This window comes from Sturnira hondurensis, unplaced genomic scaffold, assembly GCF_014824575.4.
Source record: "Sturnira hondurensis isolate 20B ecotype Veracruz unplaced genomic scaffold, ASM1482457v3 Scaffold0005220, whole genome shotgun sequence".
Lineage (NCBI taxonomy): Eukaryota > Metazoa > Chordata > Mammalia > Chiroptera > Phyllostomidae > Sturnira > Sturnira hondurensis.
In genome coordinates this window covers 6,149,703-6,176,163 of record NW_028077851.1, presented here as the reverse complement: position 1 = coordinate 6,176,163, position 26,461 = coordinate 6,149,703, and the positions used below count along the sequence as shown (strand labels likewise).

At 39.4% G+C, this 26,461-nt stretch overlaps 1 non-coding gene across 1 annotated transcript; it reads right to left on the bottom strand.

Annotated features, from left to right (window-relative positions):
* Positions 1-1,393: 1,393 nt before the first annotated feature.
* On the bottom strand, positions 1,394-1,500 carry LOC118987294 (U6 spliceosomal RNA). The gene has a single exon (XR_005066535.1). It is a non-coding gene; the product is annotated as a U6 spliceosomal RNA (small nuclear RNA).
* Between the last annotated feature and the right edge of the window lie 24,961 nt (positions 1,501-26,461).

Here is a 26,461-nt window from a genome sequence, read left to right as displayed (position 1 = left end):
TACTATAATTGTGTTGCTATCAATATCTTTCTTGAGTTCCTCTAGGATTTTCTTTATATATTTGAGTGCCCCTGTGTTGGGTGCATATATATTTATGATGTTAATGTCTTCTTGGTGGATTCTTCCCTTGAGTATTATGAAGTGACCTTCTATGTCTCTCTTTATGGCCCTTTTTTTGAAGTCTATTTTGTCTGATATGAGAATTGCTACCCCGGCTTTTTTTTCTTGTCCATTTGCTTGGAAAATTTGTTTCCATCCTTTGACTTTTAGTCTGTGGTGGTCTTTTGACCTGAGGTAGGTTTCCTATAGGCAGCGTATGTGTGGGTCATGCTTTCTTACCCATTTAGCTATTCTATGTCTTTTAATTGGTGCATTTAGTCCATTTAGGTTTAAGGTTATTCTTGAAAGGTACTTATTCATTACCGTTTTTGTACCTGTGTTCCTCTCCTTCTCTCTCTTTTCCTTCCTTTTCTTAAAGCAGCCCTTTTAGTAATTCTTGTAGAGCTGGTTTAGTGGGGGCATATTCTTTTAGACCTCTTTTGTCTCGGAAGCTCTTTATTTGGCTGTCTATCTTGATTGTCAGCCTTGTTGGGTAAAGTAGCCTTGGTTGCAGGCTTCTGTTTCTCATTACTTGGAATATTTCTTGCCATTCTCTTCTTGCTTGTAATGTTTCCATTGAGAAGTCAGTAGCCAACCTTATTGGGACTCCCTTGTATGTTATTTCCTTTTTTTCCCTTGCTGCCTTTAAGATTCTCTCTTTGTCTTGGAGTCTTGCCATTTTAATGATGATGTATGTGTCTTGCAGTAGGCCTCTTTGGGTTCCACCTGCTTGGGACTCTCTGTGATTCCTGGATTCGTGTGACTTTATCTCTCCTTAACTTAGGAAAATTTTCCGTTATTACTCTTTCAAGTACTCTTTCAAGTAGGTTTTCTATTCCTTGTTCTTCTCCTTCTGGTACTCCTATTATTCGGATATTATTACGTTTCATATTTTCTTGCATTTCTCTTAAACTCTCCTTATTCTTTCTGATTCTCTTTTCCATTACTTGCTCTGTCTGGGAGATTCTTTCTACCCTGTCCTCTAGCTCACTTATGTGGTCTTCCGCCTCATCAATCCTGCTTTTCATACCTTCTACTGTGTTCTTCAGTTCAGAAATTGTATTCTTCATTTCCTCTTGGCCTTTGCTGATGGTTTCTATTTCCTTTTTCATGTTGATATAGTTTGCGGAGATTTCATTGTAGCTCCCCTGTAGTTTCTGGTAGCTCATTGTAAGCTCTTTGAATTTCCTGATAACCAGTGCTTTGAATTCAATATCTGATAGTTGACTTGCCTCTATTTCATCTAACATTCTTTCTGAGACTTCCTCCTTTTCTTTCATTTGGGGATTGTTTCAGAAATATGAAACGCTTCACGAATTTGCGTGTTATCCTTGCGCAGGGGCCATGCTAATCTTCTCTGTATCGTTCAAATTTTAGTATATGTGCTGCTGAAGCAAGCACAGTTTGTATAGATTTTAAATACCATATTTCATTTAAGTCCTTGAGAATAATTTCTTTAAATGTAAGTAAAAATGGCAATGTAATTTATTTATTCTTTCTAGAATACTCTTTATATTTCTCTTGCCATTTTGATCTAGGGAATATGTAATGTTTTTTATTACTAATGAAACAGATGAGTCTATTAATATTTGGCAAGAGTGGATTTTTTAAAGCAATTTCATTTGGTTCTAACTCCAAAATATATCTTTAGATCCCTCAAGTTTTTTCCATATTCATGGCCATCAGCCCAGTTCCAACCTCCACTATCCCCCACCTAACTAGAGCCACAGTTTCCTACATGGTCTTCCCACTGTCCCCCTTAACCATTCCAATCCATTTCCAAGAAACCACCAAGAGATACTTTATGATTTCTCTTTCCTAATTAACTCTTCAATACCTTCTCATTGTACCTTGAATAAAGCCCAAATGCCTTACTGTAGTCTGTAAGATTGTATGTAATTATATTCCTGACTACCTCTCAGGCAAATTTTAGGCTCACTATGACCAAGAACATTCTAGTTTTCTTTCAGTTTATTGAATTTGCCAATTTTTGTTCCACCTCAGGGCTTAGAAATTATTAGTCGCTCTCTGCCTCCCCACATCCCAAACCCATCCCACCTTCTCTTTCTTTGAGTCTCAGCTTAAATGTCATTTTCCCAAGGAGACCTTTGCTAACTACTCAATCTAAGTCAGCCCCCTCTCTACTGTTTTCTTTTCTTTTTTTTTAAAGATTTTATTTATTTATCTTTTAGAGGGGAAGGAGAGAGGGAGAGAAACATCAATGTATGGTTGCCTTTCATGTGTCCCCTGCTGGGAGTTGGCCTGCAGGGAACCAGCCTGCAACCCAGGCATGTGCCCTGACTGAGAATCGAACCGCGATTGCCTGGTTCGCAGGCCCATGCTTCTACTGTTTTCTAATCTAATGTAACAGTCTGCTTTCTTCCTAGTGCTTATCTCACTGTGTAAACTTTCTCTTCATTTAGTTACTTGGCTTTTCAGTGTCCTTTGCTAAAATGTAAGCTCCAAAATACTAGGACCATTTGTATTTTTTAAAAATATTTTATTCATTTGTCTTTAGAGGGGAAGGGAAGGAGAGAGGGAGAGAAATATTAATGTATGGTTGCCTCTTGTGTGTCCCCCACTGGGAACTGGCCTGCAACCCAGGCATGTGCCCTGACTGGGAATAGAACCTTGACTGTCTGGTTCACAGGCCCATGCTCAATCCACTGGGCTACACCAGCCAGGGCCCCATTTGTATCTTTTTCACTGTCCTGTCCCTAGTAAACAGGACAGCACCTATTTCATAACAGATACTGAAGATTTATGGAAAGAAAACCAAAATGAAGGTTTTTTCCTCTCCATCTAGTAGGTTGGGAATTGAGCAAGGATAATGAGGGAGACTGTTTAAGGTGCCTGAGACAATGGTCAACCTGTTTTTCCCATTCAGCCATGGGCATGGCCCAAGTCTGGTAGGTGGGTCAACTTGGGCTCGCACACTTTTAGTTCTTTATTCCCTTGAGGGGGGAAGAGGAAAGAGTCATGAGAGGATGCTGACCAGAATGATCTATGCAAGTTTCCTTGTCTTCCAAATGAATAAAAGGAACATGAAGATTGGGAAAATATTTCGGAGATATGTGGAACTGTAGAGAGCATGGGTGGGGTCAGAGGAGCTAGTTAACTGACTACTGTGGTAGTGGCAGTGAGATGATTGTGGTTTGGACTGTGGTGGTAACAGTACAGATGTGAGAAGTGATTGTATCTGATATATACGAGAAAGATCCTGTAAAGACATATTATACTTGTTGCTACTTCATTTTAGTTTTGTTTTATGAACTGAGGAATCCCATCCACCCTGCCCTGACACTCTATTTACATCCTGTGATGTTTGTATATCCATGGGATTTTTTAGCAACTTTCTTAAGATCTCCAAGGTTTAGGGTACTCATCTGTAAATTGCAACAAAATTATTGTGGTGTGAATTCCCTAGTGATGCTGACAGAGTCTTTGCTTGACCAAACTTTAGACAGTTTCCTGAACCTTCTAGGCCCATCTGTGCACTTCCTTGTAAAAACCAGGATTAGCAAGAACCTTGGTAAATTACTTTAACCAGAACCTCCCATCCTGCACATTGGATCCCCCTCAATATCTAATCAGGTTCCCATTCTTCACCATCTCCTAGGTGATATCTGAGCACCCTGGCTTGTCTTCAGCAAGGAATCCCATTATGTCAGTTTAACCAGAATCCTCTTTACTCCAGATGTGTCCTCTTAGTAATTTTCCATCCACTGTCCCCAGGCCTGCTCTTTGGCTATAGATTCTCACTTGCCCATGCTATATTCAGAATTGAGCCCCATTCTATATTGAGGTCTCCTTTCTTTTTTGCAGTAGTCTTGAATGAAATCTGTTTTTACCACTTTTACTGCTATTCAGCTCTAGTTTTTCTTTAACAATGTCAATGGGTAGTATGAGGCATAGTTTAGGTCTCCCACCAATAATCCTCACATGGGTAGGCCCATTCCTAGATATGAACAACTGACATCTTCTCAGTGTCTGTAAATTGCTGTGGAAACACAGATTCAAAGAGATAGTTACTTTTAGATTCTTTCCTTTATAGGAATTTGTAAGCAACCATTATGTGGATTATAATAACAAAGTTATTTTGGGAAATCAGCTACCCCAGTGCTGTGATAGCCACTGAGAAATGTGACTTTCCAACTCTTCAATTTTATTAATTATTGAAGAAATAATTAAAATAGAAATCAGAATTCATTTCTCACCCAAGTTAACAAAGATGGAAAACAAAAAAAAATCAACAACAAAACTCCATGGGGCCTTTGAGGCTTTGGTGAAATGGATATTCAGACAATGCTGATGGGTGTGTAAATTAGTATGAAATCCTTTGCCAGAGTTGTTAATATGTATTGGTTCTAGAAGATATTCATACCCTTTGATCCAATTACTTAATGTGAATATTCTAAGGAAATAATCTTAAATATAAAAAGAGCTTTGTGCTCATGCACATTCATTGCAGCATATACCTTATTGTCCAACAACAGTTAAGAAATTGTTTTTCAGCCCTGGCCTAGTAGCTCAGTTGGTTAGAGCGTCACCCTAATATGCCAAGGTTGTGGGTTCAATCACTGTTCGGGGCACATAAAGAATGAACCAATGGATGCATAAATAAGTGGAAAAACAAATTGATGTTTCTTTATCTTTCCTCTCTTTATAATCAATAAAAAATAAAAATAAAATGTATCACCATGATCTTATTTTTTTAAAAAAGAAAGAAATTGTGGCTCATTCACTGGATGAATTATCATCCAGCTATTAAAGTTAGAAGTTTTCAAGAGTAAAAAATGAAAAAACATACTTTCAAAATACAATTTTAAAAGCACAATGCAAAATTGTCTGTATAGAATTATTATTACCTTATAGAAAATAAATCTGTGCAGAGCAAAAGATTGGAAATAAAGATCCTTTAAAAAAGGTTATAATGGTTATGCTTAGGTAGTATGACTATGGATGACATATTTCTTTTTTTCTATCTTTCTGATTTTCCTTAATGAGTATGTATTAAGACAAGCTATTGCTTATTGGTCTAGCATGGTATCACTCATGTATCTGGAGTGGGTGCTGGTGTTGTCTGGGGCAATGAGGGTGACTGGTCATCTGTCTCCAACAGGCTAGTGGACATATTCACATAGTGATTGGCTGCATGCTTCCCAGGAAGAGCTCCAAAGTACAAACATTTTCCAAGGCTCATATTTGTTATTGTCCCATTTTCCAAAGCAAGTCACATAGCTAAGCCCAGAGTGGGAGGGGACTACCTAAGGCATAGATGCAGAGAAGAGAATGATGGAAACCATTTTGCTAACAATCTATCACAGTAATCATTAACTTTAATAGCCTCTCTGAATCTGGATGATCTAGGCTAGGACATACATATAAGTGACTAGAGCATGGCTTATGATTCCCTATGAGATAAAGTTCAGAGTCCTCATCTCTGACATATGACTACCTGCTCCAGTTATCTCACTCTACCCTTTCCCCCACCTTAATACCAGGCCACTGAGCTTTTTATAGATACCCGAACACACCTTACTATTTCTCACTCTATATCATTGCTTCTGCTGCTTCAAGTGGAATGTAGTCACCCACTATGAGCCCCACACATTAATCTACCATTGATTTTTAAACATCTTGCAAGACAGAAAAGGGTGTAGTACATCCTTAAGAAAGCCTATCCTGACCATTGGGTAGAATTGAACATTTCCTTCTTTGGAACCTGTAGAACCACATACAGATTTCTAATTTTGCACCTATATAACTTTAGTATTAATTTGTTTAAATGCCTGGGTTTTTTTTTTTAGACTCTAAGATCCTGAGAGGTAGGGACTATATCTTTCTTATATTTATACAAGGTCTGTCCAGAATGCATCCAGCCATGTACAATGAAAAATAGAGACATTTGTTGAAGAAGATATACAATACAAGAAACATTGTCCATGGGACAATGACACTTCAGTCCCCTTCAAAGTAGACACCTTGGGACCTCACACAGGTGGGACCTCCTAGTTGTCATCAGCTGCTCTATCATATTTTCCTGAATCTCATCGATGGTCTGAAATCTCTTCCCTTTCAAAGGTGATTTTAGTTTGGGGAAAAGCCAGAAGTCAGAGGGCACCAAATCTGGGCTTCAGGGAGGCCGAGTCACCTAGGTGATTTGACGTTTCACTAAAAAACTTTGCAGGAGACATGATGCATGAGTGGGCGTGTTGTCATGATGAAGCTGCCAATCACCAGTTACCCACAGCTGTGGCCTTCTGAATCCTCCAAATAGTTTCCATGGAGGAATGTTCAAGCTTACTGCAAAATTGGATGTAGATTTGTTGCTCTACTCATTGTTATTTTGGATGTGGTGGCCACACAGTACGCATGCTCACTCAATGGCATCTACCACCCTCACTGACTAATAGAGTGAAGTCATCATTGTTCATGCATGTGCATTCCAGTCCACTCGCCTCGGATGCCAGGTTAAATCGGTATTGCAAAAAATGTTGTTATATTAACAATGGCTGGAATTTTTCTGGACAAACCTTGTGTCTCTAGAGTCTCTTAGCTGACAATTATTGCATGATGTGTGTTTGTGTAAACTTTTTAATGTACATTTTAAAAGACATACAAATGGCCAACAAGTAGCTGAAAAGGTGCTCAACATCACTAACCACCAGGGAAATACAAATCAAAATCACAATACAATATCACCCCACACTTGTCAGAATGAGTATCATCAAAAAGACAAGAGATAATAGTGTTGGCAAGGATGTGGAGAGAAGGGAACCCTTGTACACTGTTGGAAACACAAATTGGTGCAGCTACTGTAGCTACTATGGAAAACACTATGCAGATTACTCAAGAAATTAAAAACAGAACTGCCCATGATCTAGCAATCCCACTTCTGGGTACTTATCCAAAGGAGATAAAAACAAGATATAGAAGAGATATCTGTGCCCACATATTCATTGCAGCATTGTTCACAATAGAGAAGGTTTGGAAACAACCTAAGTTTCCATCAGTGAGTGAAGGAATAAAGAAGGTTTGGTAAATATACACAATGGAATGTTATTCACCCATGAAAAAGAAGGAAATCCTGCCATTTGTGACAACATAGAACTTGAGAGCATTATACTAAGTGAAATAAGCCAGATAGAGACAGAAAATACTTTATGGTATCACATATGTGGAATGTAAAAAGAAAAAGAGTCATAGAAACATAGAGTAGATGGGTGGTTGCCAGGGGTTTGGGGTGGGGAAAATAGGGAGAGTTTGGTAAAAGGGTACAAAAAGAAAAAAAAAGTACATTTTAAGATCGCTAGTAAAATCAGGCATTTTTTGTATACACATCACCTGCACATTTTTCCTCATGAGATAATTTAATTACCAGTAAAATTTGTCATGTACATATTTATATTTTCATTTTTCTCATGGAATAAAGTTTATTTTTGTTTAAGTGAGTTATATACAGTTGTAGGATTGAATATATTAAGAGACTAACTCAAACATGCTTTCAAATCATATTTTGTTTTATTTACTTTGTCAAACAACAAGGTCGAAATTCTGAAAACTTCATAGCAAACTTTATGGGGAAAAATCTGATATTACTTATACTGAAAGCAGGAATACATAGTTCTGTAGTCTTAACAAAAACAAAACAGCCTGACATGACATAGTAAATATAAAACAATGACTTAGGTGAAAAAATTAAAACTCAATTTTCTTTAGAGTGGGTACCCGTTAAGAGTTGTAACAACACTTAAATTCTGAAAATCAGTCATCTCAAGAAGTTTTAACAGGTTAAATATTTTTCATACTTGTGTTCCTGAAAGCAATGAAAAGGAGAAACTCAGGGAACAGGGTGTTACTATTTACTAGTTATAATTTCTATTTTTAATACCCTGAGTTAACTTCTCTCCTCTCTGCCTCTCCCTCTCTTTTTCCCTCTGCCTCTTTCTCTCTGCATTTCAGCTTGTGGTTGGTTTTGCAAGGCTAACATTTGCTTTCAGGACAGTTTTTGAAACATAAACCAGAAGAATCTGGTCAGTAACTTCCCTATTCCATAGAACATTTAAAAGCCTTTTAAAGAGTCATTTAAATTGGACAGAGAAGGTAAAGCTAGGTGATGTTTTGTTAGGAACTTGTTCTTTGTTATATTGTTTCTTTCTTTGTTCTTAATAGCTAGACCCACACTAATGTTTTCCAGCATCTTTAGAACACCTGCAGGTGTTTTTTTTTAAAAATATCCTTTTGTAACAGAACAAGTTATTGGCTTGTCAATTTCTGATTTGTATCATCCGGTTTTTATGCTGCGTATTCATCAGAAAGTTAACTGCTAAGACAACCTCCTCCTTTCCTCAGTTGCCGCCAGTCTGGCGCTGTGTTCTGAGCTCCAGTTGCTAGATCCTAAAAGGAGGTAAGAGCTTCTATTTTCATTCATGTTGCTCTGTCCACAGGGACAGAAAGTGGAAGGAAGAATTTTGGTGGATTTGTCCAAACCCAGAAGGATAGCTGGCTTTTTGGAGACTGGGAAGCAGGGCAGTTTCATGAGCGAGTAACCCATATAGTTGCACAGGGCCCTGTGCTTGGTTTAATGCTCTGCTGTTGCTCTCTAGAGAGTCTTCATAATTTTTAAAGAAGGGGCCCTGTATTTTCTTTTTAAAAAATATTGATTATGCTATTACAGCTGTCCCATTTTCCCTCCTTCATTCCCCTCCACCCTGCACACCCCTCCCCCCACATTCCCCTGCTTTAGTTCATGTCCATGTGTCATAAGTTCTTTAGCTTCTACATTTCCTATACTACTCTTGCCCTCCCCCCTGTTTATTTTCTTCCCACCATTTATGTTACTTATTCTCTGTACCTTCTCCCCCCTTCTCCTACTCTCTTTCCTCTGTTGGTAACCCTCCATGTGATCTCCATTTCTGTGTCTCCACTCCTGTTCCAGTTGTTTGCTTAGTTTGTTTTTGTTTTGGTTTTAGGTGTGGTTGTTAATAATTGTGAGTTTGCTGTTATTTTACTGTTCATATTTTTTAATATTTTATTTATTTATTTTCAGAGAGAGGGGAAGGGAAGGAGAAAGAGTGGGAGAGAAACATCAATGTGTGGTTGCCTCTCATGTGTCCCCCACTGGGGACCTGGCCTGCAACCCAGGCACGTGCCCTGACCCGGAATCGAACCAGCGACCCTTTGCTTCACAGGCCCATGCTCAATCCACTGAGCTCCACCAGCCAGGGCTACTGTTCCTATTTTTGATCTTCTTTTTCTTAGATAAGTCCCTTTAACATTTCATATAATAAGGGCTTGTTGATGACGAACTCCTTGAACTTGACCTTATCTGAGAAATGCTTTATCTGCCCTTCCATTCTAAATGAAAGCTTTGCTGGATAGAGTAATCTTGGATGTAGGTCCTTGCCTTTCATGATTTGGAATACTTCTTTCTTAAAAAATTTATTTAATTATTATTCAAGTACAGTTTTCTGTCTTTTACTCCCATCCCAGCCCAGGAATACTTCTTTCCAGCCCCTTCTTGCCTGCAAGGTCTCTTTTGAGAAATCAGCTGACAGTCTGATGAGAACTCCTTTGTAGGTAACTGTCTCCTTATCTCTTGCTGCTTCTAGGATTCTCTCCTTCATTTTTATCTTGGTTAATGTAATTATGATGTGCCTTGGTGTGTCCCTTCTTTGGGACTCTCTGAGCTTCCTGGACTTCCAGGAAGTAGTCTATTTCCTTTGCCAGATTGGGGAAGTTCTCCTTTATTATTTGTTCAAAAAAGTCTTCCACTTGTTGCTTTTCCTCTTTCCCTTCTGGTACCCCTATAATTCAGATATTAGGATGTTTAAAGATGTCCTGGAGGTTCCTAAGCCTCCTTTTTTTGAATTTTTTTGAATTCTTCTTTCTTCATTCTTTTCTGTTTGGTTGTTTGTTTCTGCCTTCTGGTCCACTCCATTGATTTGAGTTCCAGTTTCCTTTCCGTCACTATTGGATCCCTGTGCATTTTCCTTCATTTCACTTAGCATAGCCTTCATTTTTTCATCTAATTTGTGACCAAAATCAACCAGTTCTGTGAGCATCCTGATCATCAGTATTTTGAACTGTGTATCCAATAGGTTGGCTATCCCTTGGTCGCTTAAAAGTATTGGCTCTGGGGCTTTGATTTGTTCTTGCGTTTGAGCCAATTTTTTTTATCTGGTGGCACCTGTTATGTATTGAGGGGTGGAGCCTTAGGTGTCCACCAGGGCAGGGTGACCCAGTGGCTGGGTTGTGATGCTGTATGTGGGGGTGGGGTCAGAGAGGGAGCAATGGCACTTGCTCCACTCTCTCTCAGATTTAGGTCCTCTCTGCCACTTTCAACAAGCAAATTGTACCCTTCTGGTGCTGATTCCCGGGTGGGTGGGTTTGTGTACATTCTAGGACCCTGTGGGTCTCTCCAGTGAACTCTCCTGTGAGGCTGGGAGCCTCTCCCAGCACCTCAACCCCCGAAAGTTTTTTCAATTGGTGTTTTTAGGCTTTATTTCCTGGTGCTGGGGCCCTGGGTTGGTCAGTCTGTCTCACTGCCCTTTTTTTTTTTTTTTGCCTAGTTTATCTGTGCGTGAATGTGTGTCCTCAGTCAGACAGCCACCTTGCGTGCCTCGTTTTCTCCTTGAGCCCAGGTCGCCAACCACCACCTTTTCCTGCTGGGACTCCTCTGCCTGCCGCCGACTCCACCCCTTTTACCGGTCTGGCTGAATGGTATGTTGTTGTTGGACTTCGGTACAGTTCAGTTTTCTGTCTGTTCTGGTTATGTTTTTGTTTCTTAAACTTTGTTGTCTTTAAATTTGGTTGTGTGGGGAGGCACAGTGTTTCTACCCATACCTCCATCTTGGGCAGAAGTCCTGTATTTTCACTCTGTACTCTGTCCCACAAATTATATAGCCAGACCTGCTGGGAAGACCAAGCGGTAAGGAACAGCAGTGCTGGGGACCTTCTTCTTCTCTGACAGGGAGGCCACAGGGATACTTGAAGTCAAATCATATACCTTAGGAGTCACTGTGAGGTTCCCTGAAGCTGAGCTTGGCAAGGAATAAGTGAATCTACCAGATATCCCACCTGCTATCACAGAGACATAGGAGCTTGGACAGTAACTGTTGTAGATGAAAAAAAGCCCTTTCCCTAATGTTCTGGATTTCATAAGCTCCAAAGTTCCTCTGAGATAAAGGAGGGTCTCCCTCCAAAGAGATAAATTAGGCCTGTAGAGTGGGTTGAATGGGGTCCTCCCAAAAGATGTGTCTTCTTGGAACTTCAAAATGTAACCTTAGCCCTGGCTGGTGTGGCTCAATAGATTGAGTGCCAGACTGTGAAGCAAAGGGTTGCCGGTTCAATTCCCAGTCACGGCACATGCCTGGGTTGTGGGCCAGGTTCCCAGTAGGAGGCACGTGACAGGCAACCACACATTGATGTTTTTCTCCCTCTCTTTCTCCATCCCTTCCCCTCTCTCAATAGATAAATAAATAAATAAACAAACAAATAAATAAGTTCTTTTAAAAAACATAACCTTATTTGGAATAAGGGCCTTTTGAGATGCAATTAACGTAAGGATCTTAAAATGAGATAATTCTGGATTATGGTAGGCTCTAAATCCAATGACAGGCATACTTATAAAAGATGGAAAAGGAGAAGGCATAGAGTCAGATACATAGAAAGGCATATGGAGTTGCAGGTAGAGATTGGAGTGCTGCATCTTTAAGTCCAGGAGTGCCAAGGATTGCCTGCAGCCACCAGAAGCTTGGAGACAGGGACTTAACCCTGATAAGATGTTGATTTTGGACTTTGGGCCTCCAGGACTATTAGAGAATAAGTTTCTGTTGTTTTCAGCTGCCACATTTTTTAAAATTATACTTTACTTTCAATATTATTATTTTATTTTTTTCTCTTACTGATTCTAGAGAGGGGGGAAGGGAGGGAGAAAGTGTGAGAGAATCACTGATATGAGAGCGAATCACTGATGTGAGACAGAAACATCAATCAGCTGTCTCTTGTATGCCCTAAATGGGGACAGAACCCATAATCCAAGCATATGCCCTGCCTGGGAATTGATACTATGACCATTTGGTTTGCAGGATGATGCCCAAGTGAGTAATACTGACTAAGGCTACGTTCAATGTTATTTTTTAATGGTTTCAGGTGTACAGCATAGCAGTTAGATAATCATATACTATACAGAGTGTCCCCCTGATTTTTCCAGTACCCACCTGGCACCATACATGGTTATTACACTACTACTAACTATATTCCCTGTGCTGTACTTGACATCCCCATGACTATTTTGTAACTACCAATTTGTACTTCTTAATTCCTTCACTTCTTTTACCTAGTCTCCCAATCTCTCTCCCCTCCGGCAGCCATCAGTTCACTCTGTATCTGCGAGTTTGTTTCAGTTTTGTTTGTTCATTTATTTTGTTCACTAGAGTCCACAAATGAGTGAAATCATATGGTATTTATTTTCCTGTGACTGACTTATTGCACTTAGCACAATACCCTCTAGGTCCATCTATGCTGTTGCAAAGGGTAAAATTTCTTTCTTTTTAATGATTGGGTAGTATTTCATTGTGTAAATGTACCATAACATTTTATCCACTTGTCTATTGATGGGCATTTGGGTTGCTTCCATATCTTGGCTGTTTAAATAACTCTGCAATGAACATAAGGGTGAATATATTATTTTAAATTGGTGTTTTATTGGATAAATTCCTGGAAGTGGAATAGCTGGGTCATAAGGCAGTTCCATTTTTATTTTTTTGAGGAACCTATATTTTCCATAGTAAGCCACCACATTTTTGATAATTTGTTATGACAGCCCCATGAAACTAACATAGCCCCTGTCAGCAAAGTGTTTGGCTATTGAGATTTAATTTGATTTTGAGGGGAAAAATGTTACTTGCATCACAGTTTGTTTTAGCCAGGAAATAAAAGCTTTCCCAGAATCCTCCCAGGAGACTGCTTCCTTCCATCCCATTGGCCAGTGTTGGGCCACATGGTCACCTTTAGATACAAGAAGCCCTTGGGAAGTGGATATTGAGTAAAGGGAGCAGAATAACCAAGATTGGATTTCTTTTCTAAATAAAATGGGAGTTCTTTTAACAAACAGAAGGTTCATAGGTTTGGAGGACAAATGGGCAGCTAAAGGACATTATCTGCCATAATGTGGTATTTGTATAGTTACAAATTTGTAATGGTAAATTACATTTGAATGTCAACACAGACAAGATTATGATTATTCTTAGCCACTAGCTACTAAAATGAGATCCTGGAGCTAACAGAAAAGGCAGCACCTGGGAGCTGGTTAGAAATGTAGAAACTTGGACTCCATCCCAGACCTAAAGAATTAAAATCTGCATGTTTAACAAGATCTTCAGTTGATTCCTGTGCACATGAAGATTTGAGAAGTATTGGTTTAGGTGACTCAGTGTAACATGACTAGACTATTGAAGATAAAGCAAGTTGCTATTCTGAGACAAGAACAAATTGGCACCAATATACAGGAAAATACCAGGTCTAAATATAAGAACAGTAGGCAAAAATCAGAAACCTTTGAAATGTTGTAATATGAGTGTCATGCAGTATACACACAGGAGGAAAAAAGATTTTTTGGGGTCAGTTTCAAGTGGAATGAAACATACCAGATAACCATTTTAAGACTCTCTACAATCACATTTATGATATATTTCAGGATACGGAATTCCTTAAAGCACATAAAAGTACCAATTAATAAGTCTTCACCAGCAAAGAAGGAATAATCAAGCATTCAAACTGATTAATACTTAAGTCGAAAGACAGATCTGGTATCACTAGTGATCCCCAACATTAAAATTAGATGAATTGGTGTAAACATACCTCAGAAATCTAATACTTTCTTTCTGTGAGATTTTGATTCTTTATTGAAATGCTTTTTAATGGGTGAAAAAAACTTTTTATCTTTAATGAGACCCTACAGTTTATTTCATGCCAACCATTCGAAAAGCCTTTTGAAAACAATTAATATATGTGTGTCTGTACATATATTATATACATACACATACTTTCAAACTGTAATGTGAGCATATATACAGACATACACACATATCTATATGTTATATGTATTTGTTGCTTTGGCCTCATTTTGAGGAAACCAAGGTACTTATGGTTTGCAGTGTTGCCTTAGGTCAGGGTTCATTTAAAAGCAAATACATTGGTTTTTAAAAACATAATTTATTTATAATAGACTATAGCCTCCAGTTGTTGTGCCTGTGCTGAAACTGTTTATTTAGCATGCATTCATAAGCCCCAGAGTTGCAAATAAAATAGTATAGTCAGCATTTTACTTTGGCGATGTCATACCAATTTATTTGAGCAAGGACATTTGCTTTTTAACACTGAAATGTATCAGTATGAAAATATTAGCTAGCCCTGACTGGTGTGGCTCAGTGGACTGAGTGCCAGCTTGAGAACCCAAAGGATGCTGGTTCGATTCCCAGTCAGCACACATGCCTCAGTTGCAGGCCAGGTCCCCAGTTGGGGGAGTGTGACATATCCCTTACACATCGATACTTCTCTCCCTCTTTTTCTCTCTCTCTTCCCCTCTTTCTAAAAATAAATAAATGGAATCTTAAAAAATTTAAAAAAATTAGCTAAATATACTGCTTGAATTGATCTGTTTCATCACAGAACTGTTTCAGGTAGCAAACTTGGATATCTGCTTCTTTAAGGGGGATAAAGCAGAGTGTAAAAAAGGCAGGTAGACTGGAGGCATTAAAATCAGACGGTTCACATGATAGGAATGTCCAATAAACCCATGAAAAGGTGCTCAACATGATTAATTATCACAGAAGTGGAATTAAAACCCAATTGAGATATCGCTACAGTGACTGAAATTAAAACGACTAATGACACCAACTACTGGCAAGGATGTGGAGCAACTGGAATTTTTTTTGATTGCTGGTAGGAATGTCAAATGATACAACTTTGGAAACCTTTTTGTCATTTTGTTATAAAGTTAGACATACTCTAGGACCCAAGAATCCCACTATTAGGCATTTTTCTCATGAGTCATGAAAACATTTGTCCTCCAAAACATTACATAAAAGTGTTTGTTAGCAACTTTATTTATTTTATTTATTTATTTATTTTAATTTAAAAAAAAAATATTTTATGTATTTATTTTCAGAGAGAGGGGAAGGGAAGGAGAGAGTGAGAGAAATATGAATTTGCGGTTGCCTCTGGTGTGTCCCCTGCTGGGAACTGGCCTGCAACCCAGGCATGTGCCCTGACTGGGAATCGAACCGCAATCCTTTGCTTCACAGGCCCGTGCTCAATCCACTGAGCCACACCAGCCAGGGCAGCAACTTTATTTATAAAAGCCCCAACCTAGAAACAACTCAAATATATATCAGCAGGAGAATGGATTATCAAATAGTGGTATATTTATATAGTGGAATACTACTGAGTAATAAAAAGGAAGTAAGGAAATAGGACATGGGTAGTAACACAGATGAATCTCAAAAACATGTTGAGTGAAAGATGTCATTCTGTTGGATCCCATGTAAATGAAATTCTAGAGCAAGCAAAACTAACCTGTAGTGATAAAAATCAGAAACTGGAGGAAATTGGGGGGTTGGATGGGAATTGACTAGAAAGAAGCACGAGAAGACTTTCAGGGAAGAAGGATATATTCTGTTTTGATTAAGGTGGTGGTGACATGGGTGTATACTTGTCAAAACCCATTGAACTGTATACTTAGTGTCTATGTTTATTTCATGTCAATTATACTTAAAAAATAAGAGTTCTTTCTACTTCTACTTTATCCAGGAAAATGTCTCCCCAAACAACCTATAGTGCAAGAGATTCTCTTTTAGGCTAAGGCCTCCTAGGTCACGCTTTGCCAATTCATACTGGAGCTCTAAGCTGGTTCCTCTGCATGGATTGCCTATCACAGGTGGCAAATACAAGGCCCGTGGGCTGAATCCGGCCCTCCACCTTGTTTTATCAGGCCTGGCACCTTGTTTCTACCCAGCGGCAGTGCCCAGCTCCTTGCCCCTAGTTAAGGAGCAGTTATGTTTATACAGTCCTAAAGTTACATTCGGCCCTTTGAAGGCAACCGCGAGGCTAATGTGGCCCCCAGTGAAAATGAGTTTGACACCTGTGGATCTGAACTTGATGAGGCTGGTGGTTTAATTCCAGTCTCACTACAGTGTTTCAGTAAAGGCTGCTTATCCTACCTCAAGTTTTTTTTTTTTTTAAGAGTGATTTTTAAATATTTTATTTATTTATCTTTTTAGAGGGGAAGGGAAGGAGAGAGGAAAGAAACGTCAGTGTATGGTTGCTTCTCGTGCATCCCCTGCAGGGAACTGGCCCCTGCCAGAAACTGGCCTGCAACCCAAGCATGTGCCCTGACTGGGAATCGAACCGCGATCGTCTGGTTCGCAGGCCGGCGCTCAGTCCACTGAGCTACACCAGCCAGGGCTCCTACCTCAAGTTTTATTTTTATTTCCTGTCTTATCTTTTCCTTCATCTTTTGACTAGAAGCACTTGTTGGTAAGGCTCAATATATATGAAAAACAAAAAAAGAAAAAATTGTTGTCTCTTTTGAGTCTTATTCCCTCTCTATTTTTTAAAAAACACAGCTTAATGGTGTGTTTGGTTTTTCTAACTGCCAAATCTGATGCAATGTAATTACTTAATTAGATTAGATTACTATTTACATTGAACTCAAATAATGATTAAATTGGAAATTTTATGGCAACAGCTCACAGGTAAAATTAGCTGAAATCAATCAGTACTTGTCTTAACTCATCCTTTGGGTATCCTGTGTCCATCACCAGGAGGTCTACAAGGCTGAGCTGACAGATAAATGACTCATTAGTAGAATACATCTAGGTCACAGTTAAACTCACATATGAAGCCAGACATGGGCAGCGGCACTTCCAAAGCTCTCTTTCCTCACTGCCATATGGCAGGAACCCAGGTGGTGCCCTCAAGTGTGCTCTCTCTCTCTGATGCTCAATCTGCCCAGTATACAACCTACCTCCAGCTCCAGAGTTTATAGCATCTCCAAATGATGTCTTTAAAAACCTTCTTAAATTGAGGTGTAACATATATGCAGCTGTGGCAGCTAATCTTCATGCTCTGGTATTCCCCTCCCACATTGAATCTGACTGGTCTATGACTTGAGTTAAACCATAGAATGTGTCATCAAAGGCCCTGGGCCAGTTCTGGGTCTAGCTTTAGAAGCATTTAGGTTTTCTTTTCTCTTGGAACACTTGTTCTTAAACACCTGTCAGTTTAGGTCCTCCAAGAAGCAAACACTGAAACCAGATTGTATATGCAAGAGACTTATTAGGGGACATGGTAGTGGAGGATAAAGAGAAGGAGAGCAGGACCCTGAGAAAGTCATCAGATTGTGTTGCTGGTCTGACACTCCCTTACTAAGCAAGTTAATAAATCCAGGTTTGTGGGATTAAAAGATGGCCCTGGTGGTCTCTGTACACTTTGTATTACTGTATAGAAAGTGACGAGTGGGAGAAACAGACAAAACAAGAACATCTCCAAATATAACTTGAGGCAAGATTCTATTGGTGTAGACTTCTTGGAATTAGTCATAAACGGAACTATCCATCATTTTTGGTTTGAGAACAGGCCTTCTCCCGTATTCATAGTTAATGCCAAACCATAGTTAAATGGTGGAAAGTGCTGGAGAAGGGGAAGTTGGAGGAAGTGTTGAGTCCAAAGTGGCTGCAGTCTCTTTCCAAACAGATCACTCCCTACTTGTCCAAAATCACGTGATGATATTTTTTGGTCCTATCTCTCTGTAGTATTTAACAATTGGATCACTACCCGCCTCTTAAAATTCTTCTGTAGACCTTCATAATATTCTGCTTTCTGGATTATCTTTCATCCTCTCTGATAATTCCTTCTCAGTTCTAGATGGGCAGAGAGCTGAAGTGAGATAAGGAATAAGAAATGACCACTGAGTTAGTAGTTATGATGTTATCCATACTTTTGGCAAAAGCAGTACAGTGGAGGAAACAAGATGGATTGCAAGGGACAGGGGAAAGAGTAGTAAGTGACTGTGGGTTTCTATTTCACAAAGCTTGGAAGTTGCTATTGTTTTTGTTTGTTTGGGGTTTTTGTTTGCTTGCTTTTTGGTCTCTTCTCAAATATTTAAAAGATTTTATTTATTCATTTTTAGAGAGAGGGGAGGGAAGGCAGAAAGGGAGGGACAGAAACATTGTGGTTGCCTCTTGTGCGCTTCCCACCGGGGACCTGGCCCACAACCCAAACATGTGCCCTGACTGGGAATTGAACCAGTGCCCGTTTGGTTCAAAGGCTGGTGTTCAATACACTGAGCTATGCCATGCAGGGTCTTCTCTACTTTATCATGCAGTTCTTCAAGCAGTAGCTATTCCTGGAGCTGCTGGGATATAGAGATGGCAAGGACCCTCCCTGTCCTCCAGGAGCAGGTTTCTGATCATGACCAGTAACTACATACACTAGGAATCACAGAAAATGATGAATATCACACGAGCCTCCAGGTTACGTGGAGAGATTTGTTTTCAAAAATCCAAAAGGGTTGAACATATTTATGTAGGAAGAGAAAAGATAGACATATGTTAATCAACCAATGAATACATAAATAAATGGAACAACACATCAATTCCTCTTCTTTCCTCTCCCCCTTCCCTCATCCCTTCCTTTTCTCCCTCCTCTCTAAAATCAATAAAACATAAAATACATTTAAAAAATGGAAGTCCCTTGTTGCTGGAGCACGTTGCTAGGGAACAAAGGCACCTGTGTTGGTGGGCAAGCATGCTGGTTGCTTGGAGGGTTATCACTCCAGGGACCGAGGCAGGAACACATGTCTCTTCTCTTCTGGAGACCTCTGCTCTGTGTATAGCACCACTGCCCACTGAAGTGTCACCTTGCGCAGACTGAAGAGTCCTCAGGAACTCTCAGTATTTGTCATCTCAATGTCCTCTTGCCATAGCTACTTCTCCACATGTCTGACCAATAGGCTCAGCTGGGGACTGCTTCTCAGTGACGGTTGAGATGATGACATCCTGACACAACTGACTTCATCTTTATGCCAAAACAACTTCACTTCTAAAAACAAACCTTTTGTCTTTCTTATAAATCAGTGGATTTGAAATCATATCAAATCAATAAACAACAGTGGAATTAGGATTGCCTTGGTTTCAGAGATGGACAGGCTGAGGTTTGGGCGGGGGGAAAGGAAGCAAGAGAGAGGCCGGTGGGATTTTGAGGACCTAGAAATGTATGCAGAGAAAACATTCTGGAGGGCTATTTATTTAGGCAGAGCCAGGGAGCCTCGTGAATACAGTGGTTTGAGTCTCTTGACCTTGTCCAGGCAATAAGAAAACCCATTTCGACTTTGTGACTCTGCACCTGTTATGTTTATGTACTAGGGCATGTTTTCTTAAAATATGGTCAGACTCTCTGGCAGCCCTGATTCTGTCCTCTTTAAACACAAACACCACAGAAAACAGTATGGAATTTCCTCAGAAAACTAAAAATGGTACTGCCTTTTGACCTGGGAATTACACTGCTGGGATTATACCCTAAGAGCCCTGAAACACCAATCCAAAATAACATATGCACCTCAATGTTCATAGCAGCACAATTCGCAATAGCCAAGTGCTGGAAGGAACCTATGTGCCCATCAGTAAATGAGTGGATCAAAAAACTACAGTACATTTTCCCTGGTTGGTGTAGCTCAGTGGATTGAGCGCGAGACTGAGAGCCAAACAACCGCAGTTTGATTCCCAGTTCGATTCCCAGTCAGGGCACATGCCTGGATTGCAGGCCAGTTCCCAGCAGAGGACGCACGAGAGGCAACCATACATTGATATTTCTCTCCCTCTCTTCTTTCCTTCCCCTCTAAAGATAAATAAATTTAGCCCTGGCTGGTGTAGCTCAGTGGATTGAGCGCGGGCCTTCGAACCACACAATCGCGGTTCGATTCCCAGTCAGGGCACATGCCTGGGTTGCAGGCTGGTTCCCTGCAGGCCAACTCCCAGCAGGGGACCCACGAAAGGCAACCATACATTGATGTTTCTCTCCCTCTCTCCTTTCCCCCTCTAAAGATAAATAAATAAAATCTTAAAAAAAAGATAAATAAATTTAAAAAATCTTAAAAAAACTATGGTACATTTACACAATGGAATACTATGCAGCAGAAACAAAGAAGGACCTCCTACCCTTCAAGACAACATGGGTGGAACTGGAGAGTATTATGCTAACTGAGATAAACCAGGCAGTGAAAGACAAATACCATATGATCTTACCTATAAATGGAACCTGATCAACAAAACAAGCAAGCAAGCAAAATAGAACCAGAGACATTAGAATAAAGAACAAACTGACAGTAACCAGAGGGGAGGTGGGAGGGGATATGGGGGGGAAAGGGGGAAGGGTTGTCAAGCAACATGTGTAAAGGACCCATGAACAAAGCCAAAGAGGGGTAGGACCCAGGGTGGGAGGTACAGATGGGTGGGGTAGGGGGAATGGTGGTGGTGGGGAAATGGAGACAACTGTGCTTGAATAGCAGTAAACAAAGACAAAAAAGCAAATGCAATAGGTTAAATTTTACACAATTAGTTTTAAAAACCAATATTCCAAGGGAAAGGAGCTGGCACAGTGGAAAAGGCTATAATCATATGTGAAAGAATATTCTTGCTATTGTCATATGGAGAATGCTTGTAAGTTTTCAGATTATGGCTTTTAAAAAAGATGTCTATTTCTGTTATTGAGAAAAATTACTTAAAACATAAAAACAAGGCAAAAGGATGACTGAATGTCCTTTTGATACCGTGTTGCAGCGCTGTACAACAGGTCTGCCCAAGGATTATTTCATTCTCTGGACTCTGGATCTTTGGTGGACATACTACTTTCTATTGATTAGGGTTCATACTCTGTAAACTTACATGTTAACTTGTATATTTTTGTTCAACAGAGATGTCTAATAGAAATGCTGACTCTAAGGGTTATAGTTTTATTGGCCTGTAGGATAGTAATAGCTTTGTTGATAAGTGAACAAACTTATGTCAGCATGTTTTTCCTGTTTGAATAGGTACAAAATTTCTTTATTATAAATGAAATAAAATTGTTACACACATTCATTCTGTTTTAGGGATGGGTGGGGTTAGGATGAAGATCTGGGGGTCTAGCTGTTCCAAAGAACTTTCAGCCACTCTGCTTTGGGCTCCACCCTGTATCCCACCTTCAGAGGGCCTTCTCCCTCAAGTTTCTGAGCTTTTGTGGGGGTTCTGTGACATGGATTGTCTTATTTATCATTGATTTCTACCTCACAGGTAATTGCTGTTTCTGCTTCATTATATCATATACCATTGGGCCATCCACCTTCCACCTTTGAAAATTTTGTTGTTACATCTTACTGGCTGTCATCTTCTCTAGGGCTTTGTTTCCTTGAAAAGTCTGTGCCTTTACAATTTCCCTTTAACTCTTTCCAGTGTTTCAAAAGGGGATATATATATATATATATATATATATATATATATATATACAGTCAATCTGCCTTGTTTAAGTAAAATAGCATGTGATTCTAAAATATACCCCAAAATATAGTAGTCATTTCTTTCTCCATCATGTGAAGGAACTCACCGAAGGCTGAGACAGGGTCAAAAAGTCCTGGGGATTCAGTCACTTGTACCTCAGTCTGATCTTCTCTAAAAAGTCCAATATCTTATCCTGAACATTAGACATTACAGTATTTTGGATCTCTAATGATAAGTTCAAAATATTTGGTGTTTTCAATGCATCACTGAATTGCAGTTCAGAAAGCAGCAAACACTGGAATATGCAGAAGTAGTATTTACTGGAACAGTCAGTGTCATGCTTATATGAGCATCATTTTTCTTGATAGATAATACATTCCAGTATGGAAAAGCCATCTTGTATATGCTGCCTATTTCTTTTCACAGCATAATGAAAAAAACAGGCACTGGTGTGGCAGTCTAGTCAGAGTATTTCCACACTGAATGAAGAAGCAGGTTGCTGACATCTGGCTGTCCTGAGTGAATAAAGGAGTGTGAAAAAGTGTCGTTTTATTCATACACTATAGCTGTTGTCTCATACCACCCCCCTCTATATCATTCACTCAATCTGTTCTTGATACAATTTCCTGGTTTTCCTTTGGAAGACCAGCCCCTCTTGTATCTCAGATTCTGTACTTTGGTGAGATTTGAATTCATCCCTAGTTCCAGAGATGGATGGTGTGACTCAAGTGTGGCCAGTCAAAGCATAGCATTCCTTTGGCCAAAGAAGCTGATTCATGGATGGGCATGTGACCCAATTAGACTTAGCCAAGGCGATTTAAGTAGATGTTAGTTGGGGCTATTGGAAGAGTGGCCAGTTGGACTTCAAGTTGAGAGCATGTACAAGTAGAGCATCTGGGAGACTCTCTATGGAGCCTGAAAATGAAGTGAAAAGAGGAGGAGGCAGAGAGAAAACTGGAGACAAAACAGTTTGTCATGATATTGCTGGAGTGCTTGAATTGAGTTACTTGAGACAATAAATGATCCATGGCTTAAGGCAGTTTCAACTATTTTTCTGTCACTTGCCACCAATCTGAGTCACCTAGCAAAGCCCTGCATTGCTGCGTGCATAGTTGGTGCTTCAGCAGCACTGGCTTCTACAGTATTTTTACCTAAATGAAAAATTACTGTGTAACATGGGTATTGAGAGAGAAAAGAAAGCACTGAGCACATTTCACTCATATATGATCATTTTTTATGCCAAGAACAAATTTGTTGTAGCTGTAATGTGAAATATCTATTCACATAAACACCATAATAAGTGCTTGCTTATATAGAATACCATTGATATTAGTGGACGTACAACAATATCATTTGATCAGAGAATTTTGGCAGCTGGCCATTCCATTTTCCTCCTTAGCATAACATTTCCATTAATTTTGTGAGTGGTTTTACAAACTTCTTGGCAGTAGTACAAATTGAACCCTTAGCATCCTGGAAAGCACAATTTTTAGCTTATTCTGGAAATTCTGTTGGTTTACCAGAGAGATCATTGTGCTTTGTTTGTGAACAGTATTCAAAAGCTTCAGTGGTTTTCTGCCACCATTTGACAATTTCAGAATAGACAAAGCAGAGTCATCTAGAGACAAATTCTAATTTGTATATAATTATCATATTTTTTATTCCTATTTTTTTGTCTGCCCATCACATTTAGATTCTTCTGCCCAGCAATACAAAATCAGCTCTATTTTCAGACTTCTTATACACTTGTGTACTTATTAATTTATTCTGCACTGCAGTATTTAGATAACTTTTTTCTTAACTGCTTTCATGCTTCGATGGACCCCTGACTCAGTTTTACAAATTGAGAATATGGGGAAACACTTTGGTTACAACAAAAATGAAAATTAGACAAATATAATTTACAAGGAACATAAAAATTCATTCACTGAGATCAAATGCCCTAGCAACTGAATGTTAGCTGAAAGAAACTGATCAATTTATGGTGAATGCAGAAACTTGAGGATTGTAATGATAATTGAAGTTTCTGTGAAAAATCATAATTTATTTTACATTTCAAATTTATGGCATGTATGTGAACACAGTTGTTTTATTTTTCCTCTTGAGACTCCTGAACTGTACACTCCTTTTGAGGACTCCAGGCATTACCAGTGATCTGAGGACTGCACTCGGCCAACACTTCTCAGAGGATACTTGTTGGAAGGTAACTAAGAAAGCCTTAACAGTAGGAAGGAGAGACATTAGCATCGACAGTATGATTTACCAAAATATCAGTAGTATGGGCCTTTTAAGGTCATCTCTCTTATTAACTTTCAAATATACAGTGCAGTATTGTTAACTATAGTCACCGTGTTGTACATTATATCCCAGAACTTACTTATCTTATAGCTGAAAATTTATACCCTCTGACCAACAACTCCCCATATCACCCTCCCCTCAGCCTCTGGCAAACACCATTCTACTCTGTTTCTGTGAGCTCAGTGTTTTTAGATTCCATATATTTGTCTTTCTCTGTCTGACTTACTTTATGAATGGCCTCAACATCTATCCATATTGTAGCATATGTCAGGATTTTCTTAATTTGTATAGCTTAATAATATTTTATTGTATGTATATACAACATTTTGTTTATCCACTCATTTGTTGATGAAAATTTGGGCCAGTTAATTATATTACTAAAAATTGTGTTATTTTACATGTTTATACTTTATCTCATTCTTTTTTAAAAAAGATTTTATTTATTTATCTTTAGAGGGCAAAGGAAGGAGAGAGGGAGAGAAATATCAGTGTATGGTTGCCTCTCGTGCATCCCCTGCTGGGAACTGGCCTGCAATCCAGGTATGTGCTCTGACTGGGAATCGAACCGTGATCGTGTGGTTCACAGGCCCGTGCTCAACCCACTGAGCTACACCAGCCAGGGCTCTATCTCATTCTTATGTAAATTAATTTGAGGGATAATTTTCACTTATTTAAAAAAAGAAAGAAAAATAAAACAACAAAACCCACTTAGAGTTCTCTTTACTAATTTACTAAATATGTTTTGGATGTGTGGTTTGAAAGTTGCTAAAAAGTAAGTTTTACATTAATTTCATTAAATTAAAAGTAAATCAATGATTTTCTGGGTTCAGGAAATTCTTCTGTGATGCATTAGAGATATAAATATTCGTATATGTATAAATGTATCTATAACAAAGACTCTTTATGTGTGTTCTATGTTTTAAGTCAAGTAGATCAGGGGTCCCCAGCCCCTGGACTATGGACCAGTACTGGTCAGGTCTGTGGCTTGTTAGGAACCTAGGAACTGGGTTGCACAGCAGGAGGCGAGTGACAGTCAAGCTAGTGAAGCTTCATTGGTATTTACAGCCAGTTCTCCATCTCTGGCATTACCACCTGAGCTCTGCTTCCTGTCAGACCAGTGGCATTAGATTCTTATAGCAGCGCAAACCCTACTGTGAACTATGCGTGCAAGGGACCTAGGTTGCCTTCTTCTGCGAATCTACCGCCTGATGATCTGAGGTGGAGCCGAGGCGGTGATGCTAGTGGTGGGGAGCAGCTACAAGTGCAGATTATCATTAGCAGAGAGGTTTGACTGCAGAGACCGTAGTAAATCAAGTGCTTGCAGACTCATATCAAAACCCTATGAGTGAGTGGCAAGTAACCATGCAACTGCATTTGGTGGCAGGCTATAAAGCCATCCCCCACTCCTGTCCATGGAAAAATTGTCTTCCATGAAACCAGTCCCCCAAAAGGCTGGGGACTGCTGAACTACATACATGAAAATCAAGGGTGACTTAACAAAGAAATAGAGGTAATTACCAAAATGATTCATAACGAAATTTATTTTTAAGCCTGGCCTGAATTTCTTTAAATTTCGGTTATTCTTATGAAAATGTGATTTATACAGTTTCAGAAACCTATCTGAAACAGACCCACTGTGTCAAGCAAGACCCCACTGAGCTATTAAAATGCTTTTCTCTACAGGGTGGGAAAGTCAGGAAGCCTGAGAAAAGTCTGGAGACCTGCCCTCTCCACCTGGACACCCAGATGGAGCTGCCTCATGTGGTCCTGCTCTCAGGAATCACCTGCTTCTGTTGAAGACTGATCCAGGGTAAGAAAGAGGCATGGGGAGGCAAGATTTAAAAGGCCACCATTTGAGAAGGCTCGGTTCCACTGCTCTCCCTGCCTAGTCTTTGTTTGTTTTTAGTTGAAGTAGTCCAAGGTGATCATGGCATTTGCATGACGTAATGAAGTGGCCAAGAGAGGTGACACCCCCAGTGTGAAGCATTGCTTGTTTGTATCAGTGTGGATTGGTATAGGTTGGGAGTTAAATTCCTAGCATGACTTAGGTACAGGAGAGAAATTAGATTGTTGTCCTACCCACAACACACTGTTCTTTCTTTGCTCTGACAAGGAAGTAATGGAGAGGTGATAGGGACATGCTATGTATTTTAAAACCATTAAAAAATGGAAACTTAATTCACATGCCATAAAATGAACTCTTTTAAATGATATAATTCAGTGGGGTTTAGCATATTTGCAAGATTGTGCAGACATCACTACTAATTCTAGAACAATCTCATCATGTTCCAAAAGAAACCCTGTACCCACTGGCAGTTACTCTCCATTTTTATTCCAGTCTGTCCCCACCCAGCCCTAGGCAACCACTCTGTCTGTCTAGCTTTGCCTGTTGTGGTCATTTCATAGAAACAGGATCATATAATATGTGGGGTCCTTTGTGTCCAGATTATTTCACTTAGCATAATGTTTTCTACATCTATCCATGTTGTAGCATATACCATTACTTCATCCTTTTAATATCAAGT